Source organism: Phaethon lepturus, unplaced genomic scaffold (genome assembly GCF_000687285.1).
Source record: "Phaethon lepturus isolate BGI_N335 unplaced genomic scaffold, ASM68728v1 scaffold27985, whole genome shotgun sequence".
Lineage (NCBI taxonomy): Eukaryota > Metazoa > Chordata > Aves > Phaethontiformes > Phaethontidae > Phaethon > Phaethon lepturus.
In genome coordinates, this window is record NW_010538876.1 from 135,891 (window position 1) to 141,890 (window position 6,000).

General features: G+C 37.8%; 1 protein-coding gene across 1 annotated transcript in view; it reads right to left on the reverse strand.

Moving 5' to 3' along the window:
- Nucleotides 1-6,000, reverse strand: part of GLCCI1 (glucocorticoid induced transcript 1) — a 52,944-nt gene that overhangs the window by 46,590 nt on the left and 354 nt on the right. The gene's annotated exons all lie outside the window — the stretch shown is intronic.

The following is a 6,000-nucleotide window of genomic DNA, read 5'->3' on the forward strand; positions in this document are numbered from 1 at the left end:
CTGAAGTTAAGCTGACTCCATGTGTGAGAACTGCACTCCCCAAACCCTTCCAGAGCACAGACCGCACCACACAGGTACCTGCTGTAACCATCAGCATCTTCTAGTCCTACTGGCCTAATGAGCTCTGCCTTGACGTGCAGAAGCAGCAGTAGTGAGACCATGTTAAATACCCACCTAAATACCAGCGACCCACAGGTCTTGTAGAGCTGCTCACTGGCTCCTCCACACTGTGTGTCAGTGGCCTGAGTTCTGGGAACAAGGTTTATCCAGCAACATTTCTCATCCCGCATGGGTACAGCGCTTCATCTAATGAAAGCAGCCGTACTGTTATCCTTGGAAGCCATATGTTCACAAGCCTCGGCATTTCTATCTGCGCTTCGGTAAACTGCTCCCAAACAGCCAATGGCTGACCGCATGTCATGCTTTGAAAAAGTGGTCTTTGTATTTACAGACTAATTTCTGCAGACTAGGATTAACAGAATTTGCTACTGATTGAGTACTGAATAACCATAATTTGTTTTCTGAAAAGCACATGTTATTTCCAAATCACAGTTTGGTTTCCAAATGCTGACAGATGTCAACAAATTATTAGTTTTGATTAGTACTGCAGCCTAAACACCTGTATTAAAACGTTTACTTTTTTCTAACCATGAAGCCTTTTTTAAAAATGTAGATATATAGGTAATCCAGCTAGCCAACCTTCACAAAGTATTTCCATCAGAACTCCAGAATAGGCACTGTACACCAAAACAGAGATTAAAAGGCACACAATGTAACAATACCCATTTTGCCATACATTTAATTGGTTCACAACCAAGTGGTTACTGTTACAGAAAGCATTTCCAAAAGACAGATTTATACATACTAAAACAATATTAGAATACATACAGCTGCAGAAATGAGTTTCAAGTCTGTAGCATGAATGCCAGTGATCTTGCAATGATCAACCAAGCCAGTTAAATATTAGTGTTAATTCCTGAAATTCAGAAGTGTGTCTACAACTAATCTCCTTGCTTATTGCCTGGTGCTCAGAGTGTAGGAAAGGAGGATGAAGCTAACCTTGTTCAAACAGGTGACTTGCACTGTTCAAGGAATGGGACACTCAAATTGGGGGTTGGACTTTAAAGGTCCCTTCCAACCCAAACCATTCTATGATTCTGTAATTATTATTCCAGTTTAGACTATCTCAAGGCAGAGTGAGAAGCAAATATGGTTTTAGATTATTCAAAAAACACAACTGCTATAGTACTCAGTCACCTCTCTTATGAGCAAAATACAAGACAGAGTCTTCCTAAATAGGAAACAAAATGTGTAGTTTGGGTAAAACTAGTTTCAGGTTGTGCAAAACAAATGGCATATAAGAACCAGTGCTGTTAATCACTCATTTGTATTTGATTCAGAGAATAAGATCCATTTCAAACAGCTATTCCTCAACAGTAGCAGCAGTGAAAGTTAAATCCTTATAAACACCAACATATGTGACATCATTTATTGTTAGGGCACATGCAACACTAAATAAGGTCTAACCAATACAGTATCTTGCATTCAGGTTTCAAAACCCAAGCTTGTAACATTTTATGACCTGCTGGGAAGTACATATTGTCTCTGAAACAGCAGTATCTAATATGGAAAGCTAATTAGGGGATCTACTAATACGAAAAATGAAAACTCTCCATTAAAACCATCTTCCATTAACCCAACACCAACTGGTTAGGTTAATCCCCATTTACAAACTGTGCAGAAAACAGCTATCACTTGAGCCAGACATCCACACCTTCTGGTTCCCCCCCGCCCTCCCAAGTAAGCTACTCTGTTTTTAACAGGGTGGTAAGTCAATAGTTTGGTAGGATACAGCAGCAGCTAATAAGAAGTGATGCAGATACCAAAGGAGCGAGGAGAGCGCAGAAGAGAAATGAACAGGACCAGGGCAGGGCAGCATTACAAGGCCAGAGGCAGCGGGCTGAGGGTGCTCCCCAGCATGGCCCCACTTGGCCTGGCTGGGTTTCCTTCCCCCAAGGTAAGCTTCCAGCTCCTACATGTTTTCTTCTGTTTTACTAGCAGCAGAACATGTAGTCTTGAGCAGAGTCACCACCAGACAGTCCAAGGGGACCACATAAGGGAACATCTCTGGTCCTAAGTCCATATTCATGCTGCTGGGAGAGCAGGAAAGCGTTCCTGACAGAATGTGTATTTCTGTTTCAACCATGGGTGGGTGTTTCCGTGGATAGTACCCTAGTATTGGAAAAATAAAGAGTTGGAGAAACTTAGTCACCATTCAAAATGTTTGATCTTATACCTTGTATCATTAACACTCTGTGTGGTATCCATACTGAACACCTCTCAAACTGTGATCCCGTTCAGTACACATCAGCTATTTTCCAATTCAAAAATAGTCGTAATACAAATTAGTGGTGGCGGTGAACTTCAAAGTCAAGTCAGGAGGGGAAAAATTAAAGCACAACTGAAAAACAATCTAATTTTTGGGAAAAGGTAAATACACACACAAAATGTAAGAAGGATTAGATTGTTAAGCACAAACACCCATTTTCCATCACTCTAATCTCCGATTCTCTTCATTTTGCAATTGCTTACACCTTAAAAATGGTGACACGAAGGAAAAGGGGATAATCTCAGGCTGACAAGTTGCTGTGGATGTATCCCGTCTAATGATGAGATGTAAATATTATTTCACTTGCCTGAAAATGCCTTAAGCCACTGTTTAGGCACTACAAGTTTACATGGGAGGCAGTGTTGAAAGAGAGAATTCAATGCATTTAAATATTAATGTTAAAGCAAGATGATGATCATTAACAGTTAACCATCTCAAGTCTTGAGCAAAGTTTTCCAGCTATGTATCTTTACTACAGGGTCCTTTTTTTTCCATTAATAAAAGATACTTTTTAAAAAATGCTAGTCGATGTTTAAACCCTACTATATTAACAACCTTTCCTGAACATATGCTAAATCCACCGAGAACTAACTATTGTGCCAAGTGTTGGAAACACTTTTCTCTATTGAAGATATTGCCAACCGATTTCAACAGGAACTTCCATTTTTCACTGTGGGGGGAAAAAAAAAACCACACCAAAACTATTACCTTCTTCAGATGAAGATAATTACTCAACTGATTAAGTCCCATAAAAAAGTATTTCAAATATTCACTTAAACTGAAACATTGACGAGCATATACTTTATTTCCAATAGATTTTGCATGGCTACAACTATTGCTTTCAAGTCCAGGTTGAATTGAAATTTCAGAATTACTGCATCAGTTTTCTTTTTTTTTTTTTGTGATAATATTGAGAATAGTAGCATAAACCCAATTTTAAAAATAACTAGCTTTCCACTGTGAATTTTCACAATATAGCAAAGCTCAACAACTCATTATGTGTCAGTCTGTACTTGGCAAACTGACTTTTTTTGTAGGATTCTAAGATACAGTCCTTTCACCTACACTCCCTGTGTTTTAAGAACCTCCATTCACCCCACCACCATGGGAAAGGAAAGGACAAAAAACAGGAACCATGAATTTCAGAAACCAAATGTCAGTATTAGCCACTTTTTTACTCTGCATGGATCATGGATGTTGGCAAGTAACTTCAGTTCAATCATATTTAACACGATAATACTTGCTTACATCCAAAGAATAAGAATTAAAGGTCAGGTAGTGATATAAAATAGATATATACATCTACTTTGTAAGTTGTTTTTTCCATGGGGCAGGGGGGGTGCTTTCTTAATAGCTAATGCCTTGCTACAGTAGCATTCAAGTTCAATGGAGAAAATACCTTTCTATTTTTCTTTCCTGCAGTTGTTTTAACACCTGAAAGAAGCTCAATTTGTTTTATGAAATGTATTTATTAAGGACATCTCATATACTACTCTCATTTAAAGTCATGTTAAAACATGCAACTAAAGTCTTTGAGTTCAAGACAACTGGTTCAAATTTAGCCAGTCTTTTATTTCACCGTATTATACACCAATGAAAGCTATTTTGGGAAGAGAGAGGGACAAAGCTGGAGCAAAACAGTTTTGACCATACAGTTATGGGAATACTGCTATTATTCAGGCATCAGGAAATAGGAAGCGTAACAAAAATTACTTCCTTACCTACATTTGTTAAAAATAAAGGAAAAGATCTTGATCTCTCGTATAGATGCTTATGATGCCAAAATATTGGATGGCTTGAATCCAGGATATTAAAATAGTTTTGCCTTTTGAAGTCTGAATTTTGGTTTTTTAAATGCCGATATCCCTTACAAGTCTCGAGATAGCAATATTGTCTGTCTTACGCCACTAGCCTTTTATCTACTAGCATAACAACAGATACACACTTATTACTCAGAACTGTGTTATGCAGTTGTTTTGCACCTTTTTAAATTCCTTTCTCTTACGGATGTTGGCAACGCTTCAGGAGTTATTTTGGGAGGAAAAATATATTGGGAACCTTTAACAGCCAAATTGATTTGTATTTTTCAGATGTCTTTAAAACTAACCTTTTCCTCCAAAATTTAATGTGGAAAAAGTTTATAATATAAACTATGTAAGTGAAAGTTAGAAAAATACGAAGCATAATATTACAGTATCACCAGAGTTAACGCTGAACAAATCAAAGCATTTGATAAAATAATACTGAGCTTGAATCATACAGAAGACATTTATACCCTCCTTGTATACAAAACATCACATACCATGTGAAAAACAAACTAAACAGGAAACCCACTCTCTTATATTTATGCAAGCTACTTTACATAATAACAGAAACTACTGATTTTATTCAGGTAAGGCAAGAAAGAAAACAACTTGCCCTTTTTCTGTAAAACAGAAATGTTCACAACCAACTAATATGTTTTGTTTGACCTGTTCAAAGGATTTTTTTGCATTATTACTGAAATGTCCTTTGTCGTAAACCACGCCGCTTCATGTTCCATTGACATTACATTTATGCAATCAGAGATGTATCGGATATATTCCCTTAAAAAAAAAACATGTGTTGTTACATTCAGCCAGACACTTCTGACATTGCCAACTCTCTAAAGCATTAATGCAGGCTATAAAAACATATCTACTAGTAAGGAATAAACATGTTTAAGAAAGAGGAAAGGAGCAGACTCACACATTGCAGGTTTACCCCACAATATCAGAAATTTTTTCCCCTTTCTTTTTCCTTTTTTAGCACCTTGAAATTAGTACATAGCATTCATGATTTCTCATCTACTCAGTATCAGTAGTAACCAAATACAATCCACAAACTTAAAGAAAGCATCATCAAATTCTTAATGTTTCAGCTCTAAACACACGGGGTTTTGCTGCAGAACAAAAAACATCTACAGCATCCTAGAAAGAAAGGGGAGAAAAGATGATGATGATGGGAGAAGAAACAGAGCATGCTGCTTCCATTCATGTAGTAGTGATGTCAACGCCTGCAATGGTAGTTGCTCTGACCTGTAGAGGCTCAAAGCTGGAGTGTTTTCACAGAAATCTCCTTTATAAAAAGAACCTCTGGCAAATCACTAAAATATCCACAACAAAATGGCTTAGTAGGGTAGCCAATTCAAGGAATCTATACTGGAAAAGGCTGAAAGGAGGTGGGGAAGGGGCAGGCGTCTTAAGAAGAGAGAAAAACATCTATCCATCAGAATCATAAGCAGTCTCCAGTAAGAGCACATTCATGAAACAATCTAAGTCAGACTGCAGAGCCAAAGACAAACAGATCTCCTGCGCTGGTGAGACAAACAACAGGATTATACCTAGAGCCTAAGCTCACATTTTACAGCTATTTTACAGCAGTGGGAAATGTTTTTTTCAAAACTGACACAAAAAAAAAACTTAATCAAGTCGCTTCCCCAAGACTTGCATACTGATAACAACTATAAATAGCCAGAGTAGCACATTGTTTAACAAGCTGCAGCAAGATGGTCCATGTTTGAAATCAGAACATTTCCCCCCGCTCCCCGCCAAGTCCTCCATTATTACTGCAGCAGTCCTCCGGATCAGCAA